Source organism: Rhynchophorus ferrugineus, unplaced genomic scaffold (assembly GCF_030347505.1).
Source record: "Rhynchophorus ferrugineus isolate W39M unplaced genomic scaffold, kcgeb_rfMv2 rfM5, whole genome shotgun sequence".
Taxonomy (NCBI): domain Eukaryota; kingdom Metazoa; phylum Arthropoda; class Insecta; order Coleoptera; family Curculionidae; genus Rhynchophorus; species Rhynchophorus ferrugineus.
Window position 1 is genome coordinate 18,438,314 of NW_027472584.1, and position 19,087 is coordinate 18,457,400.

The window sequence follows — 19,087 nt, forward strand, 5'->3', positions numbered from 1 at the left end:
TGATAAGATTTTGCACGTGAAAGGATATTACGTCAGTAGGGAGTTTATAAATATGAAGAAAACAAAAAAAAGGCATTGAGAAAATTTTACAAGTTTTATGTTGGTTAAACTGCTGCAATATTATAGGGAAACGTCATTAAAATGATATTCCTAAAATATTTCAGTACTTTGTGATATACTAGATTGTTAATTTTACGTTATGTATTTTATAGTTGTATTTTTAAAGAATTAGAAGAGATAGATGTCAGCGAGAGTTAAGGAGAATAAGTTAAATTATGTATTCTCTGTTCTTTTATAAATTCGTATGTTAAATATGTTTTTATATAATTGCTAGCTAATGAAGTCTAATTTATAGAAATAAAATGACGTATATAGTTTTATTTTTTTAAATCGTATTCAAATATGTTTTTGTTTTGTTGCTTGCTTGTATTGAAATTAAAATTAAAAATTCAAATTTAATTGAGATATAGAATTTTGGTTATATATTATATATTCTTATGAAAGATGAAATATGTCGACATAATATGTCGAATATTTAATTCTAGTTTTAATGAATACATGGTTCTTTTGAACTTATTTGTAACATAATATTGGTGTAATAAAACAATTATAAAGCATTCTGCTAAAAAGGGAAAATAACAATGTACAGAGAATTTTAAAAAGAAATGATTTTAACAGGGTTAATAAGCCAGACATAATTAAAATTCATTGAACGAAAGCCACAGTAGCAATTAACTGATGATTTTATCATGAATTAAATATATAATTAATGCTGATTTATCTTTGGCGTTCGGTTATATTGTTTAATATTCGAGATCCACTAAAATGTTCGCAGGAAGCTTTCCAATTTCGGACGCTTAAAATAAACAATTTTCTCTATTTCGCCGAATCTGACTTTCGGGATTTTCTAGCTTCAGTTCGATATTTCTCGAGTCTTTCACCCTGGAGATTGCTTATCCGAGAACGACAGCTACGTCCTTTTTCGTTAAAATTATTAAGCAGAATTCTCGGAACTAGGACGGCAGAACTTGTCCAATAATTCCGAGTTTATTTGATTGCAGACAATGGGCTACTTTTCTAACAAAATACAATGTTACGGATATTTACTGACGTTGTTAAAGATGACCACAAGAAACTCAATAAAAGACCGTTAACTAACTTTTTTGTAAATTGAAAGCTTCCTTGAAAAAAAGTTACACATACTTTTGATTTTGTTAATGCTCTATGTCGATATTTTGTTATTTTTGAGCTTCCAGTTCTTCACATAGTTCGAATAACGCAGAAATTGCAACAACTCGTATTCTAATTCACTGATTTTTTGAATTGTGCGGAGATATAAATAAATAATTTATTGCTCCTGGGACAGAGAATAAACAAGAAATATTTTTTATCCTTAGTCATCACATATTACATATATTTTAAAGTGTATTTTTCTTTGATGATTCACTAGTTTTTGGTGGGATTTTCTAAGTCTTATTTACTCTTAGTCTCGCATCTAAGTATTTAATTTATCTTGTATTTTGATCTCTATGATTAGATATGTCAAATAACTAATTTTTCGTTCCTTATAATATAGTTTTTCGTTTATTACAAAAAACTTATTAGTCCAATTGATTTTCAATTTGTCTAGAAAGTCAAAGTCAAACAAAGTCTGATATGTTATTATAAAGTATGGTTGGAAACCCTATATAACGTACCTAAATCGTCCTTTTAAATAATTTTGAAGTGTCTTGTGTTAATTGTGTTAAAAAGAGCAGAGAGCTTTTTGAAACCTAAAGTAGTGTTCACTGTGCCTGGTGAAATACCTACAACCTCTGCTAACTTTTTATTTGTCAATTGGTTTTTTTCAAAATCATATATTTTAGTTTTAGGACGATTTCTGTAGTTAGTACAAGTTTTTGGACACCTTTTTCGCGTGAATTGAATTCGAATTACCTTAGATTCAATTCAGTATATTCTTATATCAATTATATATGTATATAGATTAATAATATAGGATAATAATATATGAGATATTCAAGTGGCAATGTGTTATTAGTTTTACTTAGACGAATAGATGGCATACCACAAATTTACGAAACAATCTAGTAGAGCACTCAATAACTTTCTATAGCAGTTATTTTGGATTAGAATTAAAAAAGTCAAACAATCAAGTCAGTAATAGTTAGCTCATTATATGATGAGTTCAAAACAGAAAAAAAATTGCCCAGCAAAAAAAATTATGAAAATTAAATCTTGTCATATCAAGCTACAAGTTTAAACTTAATTAAAAGTTTCCTGTATATTCCACACAAATATATTGACTATATTATACGAATTCAATTTAGAATTTTTAAACAGAATAAAACAATCTTTACCTCTTATACGTTACACATATTACAAATGTACATTGGAGATATCAATATCGGCCGATATATAATTTAATTTCGTTATTAAATAATTCATTTTATGTTCGCAATTTGAGTACTTGATAATTTCGATTTATTCAATCGGTTTAATTTAATTAACGTTATTATAGCAACGATATAATGTGTTTTCATGACAAAGGGAGTTGATGTACCATCGCAAATGTTTTACTGGCTATTGAGATGTCTCGTATAGATGCTTTGGCTTCAGTCTTACCAGTTCTGTCAACTAGAAAGCATCAATATAAAATGTAATCGATGTTAGATTGAATTGCAATTTGCGAGATAACTTTCTGATATACTTAGAAACTTAAATATGTTTACTGAGTGTACTGAAGACTGAAACATTATAAAGAAGAATCAAAAATATAAAATAGAGTAAACAGCATTAAATTACAACAACGAACTCAAAGAACAAAGAAATTAGGGACACAAAGAATTAATTAATGATAATGTCAAACTCGAATTAAAAGACATGATATTAGTGCTGACGGTAACAGTATTAGAGATAAAAAAAGAAGAAATTAAAGAAATAGCGTAAGAAATGAAGAAATATTAAGAAGACAGACTGCAAAAAAACAATGAAAGAGGAAAGAGTCGTTCACAACATATACATGCTGTATGATGTAATATATGATCCGTTGGAGATATGAATAGGAGAGTTTGAAAAATAGAATAAAGTCAAATAGGAGAACATAAATGGTGTAAACAAGACTGGTCCATTTTAAATGTACCATAAGTTCTCTACAGAATTTTAAAATGCTTTAAAATAAATTAAAACTCTAATGAAACTAATAAATCATTATATATCATATTCCATCGTTTTCGAAGAATTTTTCTTATACGTGTGTTATAAGAACCCAACAAAATCACGGGTGTCTACATTATAAATTATTGATATTTTTATTGGCTTCCCATCAAAGGATGGGGAACGAGTCATAGATGAAAAAATAACTAGGTCAAGCCCTTTTTGTGGCTTGCTGATACTGCAAAAACTTGGAAACTGTATTAAAAACACTTTTGAATAACAACTTCATTTCAATACGGTTAAAAGGTAATTGTTTAAAGCGTTCCGCCATCATTTTGGAAGTTTACCAGAAAAATAGGCCACGTTTATTAAAAATGAAAATAAAAATATAAGAGCTAATGTAGTAAATCTTTAAAATATGTCACATCAACATTATTTTATTTTTATAATAAAACTGATAAATTTATTCAATATAACATTATATTTCTTTTAGGGATTATACTTATGTCATATGTGCTTTTGACTGAATGGTTTGACATAATATATTATATTTGCCACCTCCCAATGTCTTTGTTGTTAGCTTGCGGTGATATAAATAACCTTAATATTATGTCCTTTTGTATTGTGCCCGGACAAAGAAATTTGGCATGTAGCATCAATTGCTTCAATGAACAGTAGTACAAAAGAGGTTAAAAGAAATATATACGACAATAACTTAATAAAAAATATACCAGAAGTCTTGCAATAAAACGAGCGCGATAACTTTCTTGATAAATAAATATCTGGGAGCTAATTACATTGCTATTATTCAATTAATGTTGCTAATAAGAATTATTACTAATTAACATACTTGAATTAACTGTATTTCTTCACATTCTAATTTATTAAATTATTAAACAGAAAATATGAAAAGAAGCGAGTATTTTTCTTGTTTTTGGTCATTTTAGCTTCTGATTTTATTTTAATATGAATAATATAGTGGAACATTAAATATTTATCAAAATCATAAATCACCACGTTTCAAATTGCTTTTCGTATTCCAAGAATCTCCATTTATATCTTACAGGCTTTTTTAAAGGCAGCTAATAAAACCGGGGGTGGCCATTTTTATAAAATATTGATGTTTTTACATGCCATTCACTAGGGTGGCTTGAAGGTAAAAATCTAGTCATAGATGAATAATATAACTAGGTCACATCGTTTTTACAACTAGTGAAGCTTGATAAAAATATATTAGCCTTTAATACATTCTGTTAAATTGATTAAACTGTTTCCGTATTCTTAGTGTCTTTGTAATTTATTGTTAGTTTTATTTATTATATATTAATTAATCTAAAATACATATTAAATCAACACAGAATATTTTTTAAATTAACTTGGTAAGTAAGAGCCATTTAATTCGCTAGTTTTAGTTTCGTGTGATTTTTAGTTATTCTTAAACTGCTCAAAGATTTTTTGGAATTCTGGTTTTAATATCAGGGATTATCAAGAAGGGTACTGGAACAAATGTGCTTAAATATTATTAGAGTTGTGAATTTTAAAGGACTTATATTTGATATTGAAGCGTTTACAACTTCTGTTTAATTGAAAGACAAATATATCTGGAAGTCATCTAATACTCTTGGAGATAATCTATAGATTGAGAATATGTGTATAGAGTATTGATTTCAAGGTTTTAACGGTTGCAAGTTCGGTATTATTGATAAGGAACGCTTTGGTCTTCCGGAAATGTATGAAGATGATGAATCGGGGGTTTGAAACTAATAGAAGGATCTGTGGTTACCCCGTCATCAATTGCAGTAGGTACGTTTGATCTGACTAATCAAAGGAAAAAGAAAAAAATTTGCAAATATGTATGAAAGGTCAAATACTCAAAATTCTTTATGAAAATCTTTATGACATTGTCTGTATGTATTTTTGATTATTCTCTGGTTGTCGCCTTTTTTGCGTGAAAATGAAAAATTTACAGGAAAATGGGAAAAATTATGAGCAATACTTGATGAAAAATGATATAATAGATATTTCATAGTAAATCGTTTAAAAGCAATTCACAACATTAATTATGAACTTAATGTAGTAAATACATTGTATTAATCGATATTGTAAAATGAGTTAATTTTAATTTTATTACAATACATGTTAAAATCAATTCGGTAAATATTTTAATAATATTGAATAAACTCAGACAAGTTGCTAATTTTCGTAATAATAACAAGATCGGTGTTGATTTTCTTCAAAATTTTAATTTAGTCTCTATTTTATCATTCTCATTTAATCTTTAGTGCAACATTAAAAATAATATTATAGAAAATCTTCATACGATTAACAAAATAGCTTATAGAAAGTTTTTGATGTTAAATCTGTATGGAAATGTCGTGAATAATTGAAAGATATTTTGTTTCAAGCTGAAACTTTATATTCTCTTTTTTCTCGGGTTATAGGCTAAACCTCCAAGATGACTGTAATCCTTGTCTTATAACTTTTCACGTATAAATCACTCTGGAGTATAATCAATCTCTGAATATATAATGCGTTACATCTCATTTAATATGTAACGCCTAACCGAAATGCTTTGTTCGGTTTGATAATTTTAATGATATGGCTTTATGTTTAATTAGTTTTCGGTCTTTCCAGAGAAAGATCAGATTAGTCCAAAAAACATAAACGATATTAATATTGAAAATATTTTGATATGTTCAGACAAATTTGTTTTATTCATACAGAATCTACAGCGACTTGAATTTTGTGAATTGCAGTGAATTTTCAGTGACTAAATTCCTTGGAAAGATAAATGTTCTTTAAAATAAAGGTCCTTTAAAAATATCTGACAAAAATACAGAACATAAATTTATAATATTGTCAATTGATGGAGTAAAATTTAATAGGAACTCTAGGTACTCGAAAAGGTTCACTAAGAAATATTTGAAGTAAAGTTTTGAGCATCAAAAAGCTTGGTGTAACAACATTCTCTAACAACGAAACAAAAACTACTTCAAATATTTTTAGCATATTTTATACGTCATCTAGTTGCTATGGATGAGTCTTGGGTTTGTCGCTATTATCGTCAATCAAAATAAGGGGATATGAAATGACGTGAAAATAGCATTTCGACTTCTGGAAGCTAACTAGTCTAGATACTGGCTAAGAAGGTGTTAGTATGAGAATCATTTATGTTTTTGGAAATTTGGACTCAATTTTTGTACTAACTAATTGTAACATTTATTGAAGCACAAAAATCATGCCTGAAATCAATGAATCAGTTAAGATAATTATGGTTTTCATTAACTCGATTTTTTCTCGATAATTTTCTAAAATATCATCCAATATATTTATGAATTAAAGTTTAGTATAGAATTAAATTAAAAGTAACGTTTCAAATTGATATTTTATAACTTCTAATAATGTTCTTTATAGAATATAATATAATAAGACACTAATTATCAAGAAAATAAAGGAGCTTAATTAAAATGAAATTAACCGAAAAAAAGGGATATGTGTTTAATTAGTGTGTAATATGTGATTTTGTTGAAGCAATATGTGATAAATGAAAAAGCTCTTTTAAAAAAATCTTTCGAAAATAAAAACCGATAGGATTATGCGATAAAGTTGATGGAGTGTTATTAACAATTTTGCTTGAAGCTCAGTGCGGCTGCGCAATCATCCGTTAAATTTAAACATTCAACTAACATTTTGTGTTATGTAGAACAGCGTTGTATCAACGTACTTATTGGAGAAATGGTCTAAAATAAGCCGATTGTTTTAATATTAACGGTTTTTTTCATAGCGCACTGTCACTTCTCTATCGATCCTTACAATATAGGCGGTAGTAATACTGATAAAAAAGCCATTTCCAAAATAGATTTTTATTTAATTCGTCTACACCACCGATATTTTATTTCAGGATAGTTGATTACGTAACAAATTTTGACTGTTAGTGGAGACATTATGCCTGGTATGGAAAAAATAAAGTTTTTTCGGTTTTATTTATATTTTAATAAAAATAGCAATAATATAAATTGAAAAAAAAAATTATATTGGTATTTCTAGTATAAAAACTCAAATTCTGTAAAAATTGTGCATACTTGTTTTAGTTATGAAACCTATTTATTAGTTAATTATTTTTAAATAGGTTAAATAAAATTTTTGCTTAACAGTAATTTAATTTTTTGGGACCGTAATAATAATAAATGGTTTTTTTGATTACTGGTGAGGATATTGAAAGTAATATTTAAAAAAATTATTAAATTTGTTTAAATAAATTGTTGTTTTGTTTTGGTTATTTTTTAATGTGGTTGGTGTGGTTAAATAGTGATGAATTTTAATTAAAACTATAAAACAGACATGCATAAATACCTTTACTTCTTTTCTTATTCATATTCTCTTTATGTAATGAAGTGGTGACGCAAAATAAGGCCGAACGCTGGATTCGTAGCACTGAAAGACCACTACCCACTGCATTTAAACTTGTTTTTGAAATATTGACGTCTTAAATGAATGTTTTTAAAATGCGATAGAAGGAAAAAAATTGAATGTCGTGTATACTACGGGACCGTAAACGCTATAACTACTATTGCCCTCTGACTGTTGTACGCGACTGCTTGAGCTAGAAACGGATCGAAAATCCCTAATTTCGTGCCAGAGAAGGATTCGCCCTCGACTCTGCGCCATACGGGGTGAGAAACTTTTCATTTCCCACTGACGGAAACTTGGCACAGGCATTCGCTTTTATCTTTTCTCTTTTTTTTTTCGCAGTATGAAAAGCAGTTTTCGTATTCCTGCTATTGTTTGTTGGTTTCATAAAGTCTTTGTTAGACATTTTTGATATTGTTGATGGTATTAGGAAGTTATTCTGGTCCACAGTCATACGTGGTTCCATCTCTTTCTCGGAATACCGCAAACTGACCTAGATAAATAGCGGTATTGCTTCAATATGAGCGTAAGACAATTTTAACTCAAACGTGTTTGGTTGTTTGTACAGCGTTTGCTTCAAAATATGTATGGTTTAAATTTATTTGAGCCTTTTTCACGGTTCTGCCGGATAATTTTTTCGAGAACTTTTTCATTTTTTATTCAGTTACTTAAAAAATATGAGTTAGTTATGGTTAAATATTTCAAGGCATGCAAGAGATTCTTATGTGAGGATTTGGTATTTATTTTGAACGATTTTTTGGACCTATATGTTTCCACCTCTGTTTATGCTACCGTAAACTAGCATAGATAAATAGCAATATTGCTTCAATATGAGAGTAAGGTAATTTTAACGTAAAACTGTTTGGGTTTTTGTACAAAGTTTGCATTAGAAATATTTTGTTTAAATTTCTTCGAGCCTTTTTCATTGTTCTGTTAGATAATTTCCTTGAGAACTTTATCATTTGTTATTTAGCAATTTGTAAAATATGTTTTGATATAGGTAAATATTTTAAGGACTGCAACAAATTCTTATGTTTTGATTTTTCTATTTATTTTGACCGATTTTTTGATCATATATGGTTCCCCTTCTATTTCTAAAACCGTGAACTGGCATAGATAGATAAGGATGTTGCTTCAACATGAGCCTAAGACAATTTTAACTCAAACGTGTTTGGTTGTTTGCATAAAGTTTGCTTCAAAAAATATTTTGTGTAAATTTCTTCGAACCTTTTTTTTGTTCTCTCAGATAATTTCTTGGAGAAAGTTTTAATTTTTTATTCACTAACTTATAAAATATTGGTTGATTTATATAATTTTTTTAAGGGCTTTAAGATATTCTTATGTGAGGTTTTTCTATTAATATAATATAATAAATAAATGTTAAAATATATTTCTTTTAAATTTATTAGAGCTTCTTTAATGATTTTAGCGGTTAAGCTCTCTGAGAACTTTTTCATTTCTTATTCATCAAATTGTAACATATGGCGTGACACAGAGCTGCCAAAGATTCTTATGGGAGGATTTTTGTACTTATTATGACAGATTTTTTGTAAACTCAAAATTTTATTGTAAAAATATGTACCTGATTATTTTTCAAAATATCGCCCATCATTTTGGTAATTAGCTACAAGTTATATCATTATATCAGTATATGTGATCTATAAAGTTTGTAGGCGACGGAAAGAGCAGTATATAAGCAGTATTGAGTAGATCAAATGAAAATTGGAATGATTAATGTTTGGTGAATATGGAGGGTGACGAAGGATTTCATGTAGATTTTTACGGACTTTGCAACATGTAGTAGGGAGTTTTTCTGTAAACGCTTAAACATATAGACAACAACCCCTCCTTTTCTGTTGCTACTCAAAGCATTCTCTATGAATTTTATCGAAATCACAATATTTCCCACAAGTTTCCAACAGTACCTGGTAAGTATCAACAGCACCTTTCTCTGGAGTTGTGAAAAACTGATAATGAAATAATAGAGAAAATTATTGGAAATTAAATTAAGTCCGCTGTGATAGAGCTATCTAGCAGTCACTCTATCTAGAGAAAATCCGTCAAAATTAATTCACAGTAATAATTTGCAATCATATAATAATAAATCTTTATTGTATTTGTATTTCTGTTAGCTATTTTCGGGGATATTTCTTTGGTTTTAGTTCATGTTACATTACTTACATTTACCGTGTATTTTATGATATTTTCTACGGTTAGTGGTCTTAGATAACCTATTTTCTCTCTTTCGATGGACTGACCTAAATAAACAGCAATTTGTTTTAGTCAAGAAAAATTGATGACTCTCTTACAATGAATGAAATGGGGGACCAAACATTATTCTCGATCAACTATATAAAAGGCTCCTCTAAAATAATTAACATATTCTTACTCAAAATTATATTTAATATAGTCCTTTAATGCATTTCATTGATGCATTGATTTTGTTTAAGGTAAAGTAATATATTAATATTTTTCTCATATAGTTTGCTTTTATTAATATTTGATCTGATTTATTAAGTTCAGGGATTTGGATATTTGAATATTAATTCGCTTTAACATAAAATGACTAATATAAAATCTTCGAGTGTCGTTCATTTTTATTTATTATCTTTTATTGGAAATTGCTTTTTTCGATGAACTACCAGCTAAATAATGGGTCAATATAATAAAGATAAACTTTTTAAGGTTTATTGAATGATTCGCAAAATTAAAAACGTAGAATGGGACTTGAGTTTTTGTTGATAACATTTGAGATTCAGGATTTTTAATATCGCTGATTTAAAATCGGGAAATGCGGAGAATTAACTTCAAATTTGAATCTATTCTTGTTTTTATTTTTATAAAGGATTATTTCGAATTTTAAGAGGATTTATATCAGGATAGTAAGCCAGCAACCCGTTATATTTCTGAATATTTTCGGCTGCCGTCGATAATATTTCCTTGACCGATTTAGGCACCGACCCTACGGGTGTCATGAAACAGTTTGTCATGCAATCTCTTGTTGGGAAATTAATATTTTTCGTTTGTGTATTTTGTTAACTTACGATACTTGTTTCTTATAATGAAAATGGTAATATTAACCGCTGGAGATATTTATTCTTTTAAATATAATAACAGAATGTTTAAATATATTTGTTTGCCAGTAGCGGTTCTTCTTGAGAAGGAAACTATTATATAGGTTAGGTTACCTGTTGAAGTATGTATTTTTTTGGTATTGGAAGCACTACTGATCTTAAGGTTCACCGTTATATTAATGTTAAACCATTATATTAATGTGCACCGTTAAACTTGCCGTGTATGAAATGAGACAACTTGAAAAGGATTTATCGAAGAACATTTTCGAAAATTAGTTTTTGTTTTAAGTAAAATTCATTTACAACTTCTATCACTGCATGTGAGTCCATTGCGTGCTGTAATACTGTCTTGTGTGGGTCTAGGAATGATGGTACTATTGGTTTTAAATTATTTTATGATAAAACAGGTAACAACGTTACCGCAACACCAATACATTGCTTTTTTGTGGATTTTAGTGGAGGATATAGATTTGAGGCAACTTTTATATCAACACGAAAACTCAACATGCCAAACAATATTATGAGTATTGCTTAGTCAAAGAAGCCATACTCTAATATGTTGAGAAATTGTTGAGCTTTCAAAATTAATGTTCCAAATATAAATTTTCGTCATATATTGCTTCTTTACTTACGAAAATAGAAAAATGCAGACTCATTGAAATGAGGGGGGTTTATGATGACGAGCGACAGGAGAAGAGGTAGACTGACATATTTCATATTTCGACATTGCTACGAAATCAAGCACCGACCACAAAATAGTTTTGAAATATTTACATAATACTGGGCACCAAAAGAAGCTCGACATTTGAATTTTACAGGATATTAAAGTAATTTTTCACTTAATGGAATAATTTCTACGTAACAATAGAGCCAGTTAGCAATAATCTGCGAGAAAGATCTTAGTGGTGATCCGAACAAAGTTCTAAAGCAATTGTAAAGTTTGAATTGACGCCAAGGAAGATGATACTAAATGTTTGCCGGTACTGGAACCTCAACAAACCATTAATAGGTACCACCACTAGGGTACAAATGGTCTTTGGTCACTCGAAAATAGTTTTCATGTATCCACCATCAAGCTCGGACGTTTCCTCTTGTGACTATTTACCAGAATGTTGGTCAAATATATGAAAATTAGATATTTTAGATGTTTTAAAAATACAAGTATAAAGCTTCCCACTATATCGTATAATATTGAAGTAATTATGTATATATATATATATATATATATATATATATATATATATCAAACTAACAACTAATTACTCTGATCGAAAAAATCACGAGTACCCTCCTGAAAAAGCAATAAAACTCTGATATCAATGGAAACAAAATATAACCTAAAATTTCAAGTTTTCATTATAAAATTAATTTTTTGCGCGTAAATTTACTCTTCCCTTCGATAAAATTTCGGCCCTTTGTACTTTTTTTTTGTTGCTGTGTCTTGGTCATTTATTTTTAAAGCGTGTTAATGCTCCAGCGCGAGGTGTTTTGATTTGGCATCAGTATTCACGCTTCAAGAGATTTTTTAAATTAAATTCTTTATAAGCGTTATCTGGTAGAGATATTATAGCCGGAATTTTTGAGCAATTAACTGTTTAATCTGAAACAATAGTAGATTATTTGATTTGATGATATTTTATATCAATTTCAGATTTAATTAGATACAAAATTTTCGGTATATTTATGATTTTAAGGTAAATTTTAAATCATATTAGTGGACGTGTAATAAAAGACAAAGAACGTTCATCAAATTCGTGTGATTGTTAATCCAATTTGATCCTGGACATATTACCGCGACACGAAGGCTATTTTAATTACCTTAATGGTTTTTAGGGTCTTAGTTAATGAGTTAGTAAATAATGAATCATGATTATAACGTCTAGTGCACACCTGACGTTTTGAGGGCCATCGAGTGAAGAAATCTAACAAATCTATATAATTAAAGTTATTGTTTTCTTTCATATTAGTTTGGATTATTTGTGCGAAATACGGATACGACGTATTTGTTTTATTAAAGACTGGAAACAAATGAATTGTCGATAGAAATATGGAAAAAATATATTACGGCATGCTAGGTTATTTGATGAGTTCCAATTCCTTTACTAAACAACTAAACATTCGTTGCTACTTTAGTATTACATCTTTTATACGAACTTAACCATATATTCATGATTAATCAAAATTTTAATCTCTTGCGAATCCATATTCCCGTATTATGGAATACACATACAGTTGATTGCAACTTTAAAAATGCTTAATGCTTAAAAATGCTCCAGGATTGAATTTAAGAAGCTAAGGAATGATGCACTAAATTACTTCCAAAAACAAAGAACTTAGTTACAAAACATTACTAACAATCAGTGAATTAAATTATCAATTATTGCAACTCATCATTTCAACCAATTTATTCGCCAGATCTGGCTGCCTGAAAATTTTAGCTCTTCTCACACCTGAGATGATTTAGTAGTAAAAGAGAATTTGGAAGATCCATAATAAGAAGAAGTGGGATCCACACATTTGAGAATTATGATAACAGTTTGAGGGAGAGATATTGAAATACAATGTTTTTAGAACTATTTATCCTTTTTGGGAAACCTTATTTTTATTTAATATCGATTGCCCTAATAAATAGGGCTCATTTATGTACTTTATATTAATCAAGGTTTGGTGATCTGTACATTTCTTTCATTTATTATTGAATAACTTAATAAATAAGGTTCAGTTATGTACTTTATATTAATATTAATCAAATAATAGACAAGAATCGTGATAATAAATAATGAAATTTTTGATAAAAAACAAGGGATTTTAAAAGTATGTATATTTTTTTCGAAACCTAACTGTTATTTGTTATTGAATGGGTTGTGTAAAAAAGGCTCACTTTTGTACTTTATATTAACATTAATCAAATAAAGGCGATTCATACATTTGCGAATTGTGATAATAAGTTATTTAAAGTTGAGTGAAATCACAATGAGAAACAAGAATTGTGATTATAAGTAAATTAAATTATACAGAAGAATAAGAATTTTATATATTCTTTTCCGGAAATATCAGATTGACTTATTATTGAACAATTTAGCGCATAAGGCTCCCTTATTTACTTAATATTAATATTATATTATTATTAATCAAGGAAATGCGGTCGATACTTTTGATTAGACATTTGAGAGATATATTTGAGAAACGCGTTAATAATTAATTTAAATTTGAGGGGAATTATACTGAAAAACAAGAGTTTTAGAATTATATATCTTTTTCGAAAATTTCATTTTCATTTGTTATGAATAATTTATTAAATAAGACTCACTTATGTACTTTATATTAATACTAATCAAAGAAATGCCATCGATACATTTGATAATCGTGATAATAAGTAATTTGAAATTGAGAGGAGATATACCGTAAAACAAGTATTTTAAAACTATATCATCTTTTTTAGAAATTTCTGCTGCATTAATTATTAAATAACTTAATTTATATACTTTATATAAATATTAACCAAAGAAATGCGATTCATACATTTGAGAATTGTGATAATTAGAAGTTTAAACTTGAGTGAAATTATACTGAAAAACAAGAGTCTTATGTCTTACAATATATTTTTTTTCGGAAACCTAAGTTTAATCTGTTATTGAATGACTTAGTAAAAAAGGCTTATTTATGTACTTTATATAATACCTTATATTAATATTAATCAAAGAAAGGCGATTCATATATTTGAAAATTGTGATAACAAGTTATTTAAAGTTGATGGAAATTATACTGTAAAATAAGTGTTTAATAATATCATAAAACCATATAATCTTTCTTCGAAATTTCTATTTGATTTGTTATTGATTAACTTAGTAAATAAGGCTCACTTTTTTACTTTACATTAACGTTAATTAAAAAATTGGGATTCGTACATTTAAAAATTGTCATTTATGATTAAATTAAACATTAGAGTAATTATATGGAATTATATATCCTTGTCCTGACTTCAATTTCACTTGTTATTCTACAATTTAGTAAATAAGGCTTATCTATTTACTTTGTATTAATATTAATCAAAGTATAATTGAAACGATATTACTACAAAGGATAAAAAAATAATGACGTACAAGGAAATTAAATTGATTGACAGAAAAGAACGAAGAACCTCTATAATTCCAAGTATTTCAGAGCTATAAATAACGTTCAGTAAAGTATTTCTTGTGGGCGAATGGAACACCAATAGATAATGATAATTACGGATCAGTATTGATTATGTATTAGTGTTTTATTTCTCGTTCTCTATTAATGTTTACAGTTCCTAGAACATCGCTTGTATTGGACTTGAATAAACAACAGAGTTATCCGCAATAGCGTAGTTGACAGGACACACTATGTCTATAGTGGAAAAGTCCTTCGGTCGCATTTCGATATTACATGTCACTCTGCACTGTATTAGGATACAATGAAATATTTTTTTTATATTAAAACATATATTATTTTACTTATTGTACGTTTTTACAAAAACATATTTTTCAGGTTCAACAACGATATACGTTTTTAATATCAGAAATATAAGAGAAATCATCTGTTATATTCACAGGGTCTTTTTAGAGAACTTTCAATAGGATTTGAAATGGCGATCCTCTTGTTTTGATATTTCAGAAAGCGTTGAAAAATATTTTAGAGAAATTCACGTTATAACAAATATTATACATTGCGGACTTTTATTTTTGGAGTAGTTTATGAAATTTAACAAACACTTTCTTTATTTTAGGTATTAGTAACTGTTTATGTAAAGAATTGTCGAATTAGGAGTGAGAATAATCATCAAGACGTTCTCCAGGTATTTATTTCTTTACATTACATATCGAAAAATATTTTGAAAAAGTGCTGAAAAGTGTGACGTTTAAAAAAATTTGGTTTGGTTTGGTTTCAATCTCAATAACTCCAACAAAACCCTTTATTTCATTTTAGTGATTTTGACACGCTTCGTACGGAAAAAACAAAGAACTGTGGAAATATGGCATTCGCCAAGAATGCATGACATTCCATAAACGATAATTAGCATTCCAATTAGTACTGTTCCGAATGAAATCGTATTTTTTTTTCATGCGTTCTTTTATTTCATCCCATCTCGAGTAAATAGATAAAATTCTTACTCTCCCTTGTACGAGATTGAATGTTTTTTACAATTCTGTATTTATTATTAACTGAATTGTTTTAAATAAGGTCTAAAATTCTATTAATAAATTAAATTAGACTCTTCGGAATGGAAAATAAATCTAAAACATTTCCAGTAAGAGGGAGCATACATGATTCATGCTGTTATTTAAGAGGATAGTGTTTTTTTGTGGGGATAAAATAAAATTTATCTAGTTTCCAGACATAAAAATCGATTAAAGGAGCTTAGAAGCGATTAAAATGGTCTTATAACGCCAGAAAGGCACGTGATTCATTGATTTATCCGTAATTTTTATTATATATTAGCTAGAATTCTAATTGGGAAGCGATATTTTGTTTATTATATGGAAATATAATTTCGACTGGATTTACGTACGTGACATTCTACTAATTTCAGAGCTTTTTTCTTTGTTTTTTTCGTGTAAGTGCCGCAAATTCAAGGAGGAATTTCTCGTCGAAAATAATTCTTTCCAGGAATCTTTTGGGAGTGATTTGAATAATGGTAATTTCATATTTCAACAAGGAACAATACTTAATCGAAAGCTTCGATTCAATATCTTCTTTTAACGGCTTATATAACAATATCAAATTTACATACATTACTTAATAAACGATTTTATTTGAGTTATTGATTTATCAAGTCAACGGATATGGTATTGTTGGTCTTTTATGCTTTTAAATAATAAAGCAACTTGCCCAAGTTTGGATTATGACACTGTTCTATCCTCAAGTTGAATTAAATAGGTCAGATGAAAAAATCAATATTGGTATTTAGTACAGCGCAAAATAATAACCATGTAACCTACGTGAAAGTTTTATATAGCATTTTGTTTTTCTACTGGCAAAGGTATAATTTTAAATTATATAGCGCCTGGGTGAAAGATAAATTCCTCTTTATGTTTATTAAGGGGTTGATGTCACTTTGTATTTGTCGTATTATTTCTTGTATAATAATCAGTGTGATATTGTTGAATATATATTAATAATGTCAACTATTATAAGCAATGCTTCACTAAGGAGCATGGATAAATTCAATTAAACTGCAGTGAATATAAGTTGCTGTTGCACTATTCAGTAATCTACGAAGCCTTGCAAATAAAGCTAAGCAACAAAATATCTGTGCCAAATTAAAAATAATAATATCGCTGAACTATAGACGCTATATTAATCTAGAGCCAATAAAAGCTACTTTATATTGGTTTAAAATTAAAAGAAAATTATAAAATAAAATGCTGAGTGGTGCTGATACTCTTTTCTTTTAATGTTCTACACACTTACATTAACTAATGTTCTTATTTGGTTGTGTTTGAGAATGCCATGTATTTTAGAGATAGTTTCCATTAAATGTGAAGAGTTGATTAACATAGACGGAGCCAGAAAGATCACGAAGGCACCACATACATGACTGGCAATGAGTGACCGTCAATTTTGTCATATTTTCTATTTCAATATCTAAGCGGTAACGTTTTGAACTGTTTTTGCACGGATTTTGTCTCTACACTAGTTCGCCATTTTGGTTGGAAGCTCTCAACGTCCTTCTGAAGGTCTTATGGGATTATTGTGCCTTTGTTCGACGTGGTATATCGATGTAAAACAAACAGAAAAATGTTCGGCCCATAAATAGCGGTATCGAAAAATAAATGTCGGGACTGTGTTAATCAGGATACTAAACTCTAATGTTGTGCAGGTTAGAAATTTAGGACCACGTGGATCTTCATGGCGACTGCGTAGAATTTCGTGAATGACACAGAAAAGCCTTCATAGACCGAATCGTCCCACATTGGCCAGACTTACTGGCTATACTGACGTCAGACGACACAATATTGCGGAATACATCGCCATAGCAACCGAATATCTATACTACTATGACTGTCAGCCTGATCAATAACGAACAACTACCTCATTCGCCACGTTGCCACGTCAAATCAATTTTACCCAAATATTACACCGAATTCATATCGTAAAAGAACTACACACCCCATCTTGTATCTGTATGAAATTATCAATTGACATACAATAAACGGGTATTAAGCAATTACGGGAGTAAAGGTTTCTGCTTTATCTACATCAAATCATCCGCATGAAAGCGAAAAGAATCGATAATAAAATTATGTTTAACCTCTACTAGTACTAATTATATATAGTTAATGATCGTGTGCTAATTAACAAGGTATCTAATGGAATAGAAAATGTGAAGCGCTGATATGGATACTTTAAATTAACAAACATTACTGATACATACTTTACATAATTAACTAAAATTTGTAGTCCAACATACAAGAAGATTGGAAGTATTGTGGAGGTTTTAGCGCTGCTATATAAAATAATTAGTATTAAAAGACAGATGCCTATATTGCTATAATATATTTTAATATATATTGTAGCAAAACATAAACTAAATAGTTAAAATTATGATATATCTTCATAACATCTATATTAAATTTGAATGTTATCCCAATTTATTGTACAAAATACCCAGGAAAAATCTTAATAAACAGAACAAGAAATTTACTTGTGTTCTTATATAACATACATAATTTCGGTTAATTATTTAAATTTCCAAACTGTTAATACACGCAATCCCCAGTTTGTCGCCACTGTACAGCACCAAGGGGTTAAAACGATAGTTTCCTTCTATGTATAAAAATTATATTGATCAATATTATACCAGATAGGAAAGAAAACAGTACCTTTTTATAATTCTAAATATATCAGATAAGAGCAACGAAATATTTAAGGAATGCAATAGGTTATAAAAATGGGGCCAAATATATGAACTCATTAATTAAAATATTGATTTATATATTATTATTAAAGTATAAGTGCAAATTTATGTTTGGAGAATCCTGCAAAAACCGGAGTAATACAAGAAACTCCCGATAGAAGTCTCCGATATTTTATATATCTTCATTTGCAATGTTGACCTCTATTAGCGTGCGTTGGAACTTCATACAGAAATCTGTAAATTTTGTTGGTATATCCTTGTATCGTTTCTGTGCCCCTAACACCTAACTGCGGACATTTTATTGTATTTCAACAGTTTTGATGACATGTCGATTGATCGACCCCAGACCATCTGTTTTTTTATATCGGTAACCTTAAAAACAGGTTCCTTTTATTAACGAAAAGTATTTAAAAAATTTTCTTGGTCATTAATTTTATAATAAATTATTTATGAGGTGTTTAAGCCTTTTTCTTTCTTTATTCGTCTTCAGTTTGAAAATAATAAAATAATATATATTATTGTTATATTATATAATTAGTTGGTTATATTTTTTGTACCAGATTATAAT

At 28.5% G+C, this 19,087-nt stretch overlaps 1 protein-coding gene across 28 annotated transcripts in view; it reads right to left on the minus strand.

The window, feature by feature from the left end:
- The window catches only part of LOC143197042 (sodium channel protein para), a 106,545-nt gene extending 88,967 nt beyond the window's left edge, over positions 1–17,578 (minus strand). For 27 of the 28 annotated variants that reach the window (XM_076405122.1, XM_076405110.1, XM_076405124.1 and 24 more), the window contains exon 1: positions 17,073–17,578. The gene's annotated coding sequence lies outside the window, so the exon portion shown is untranslated. Of the gene's footprint in view, positions 1–7,506; positions 7,739–17,072 lie in introns of those variants that run through there. The other variant, XM_076405096.1, reaches the window with a different exon arrangement.
- Between the last annotated feature and the right edge of the window lie 1,509 nt (positions 17,579–19,087).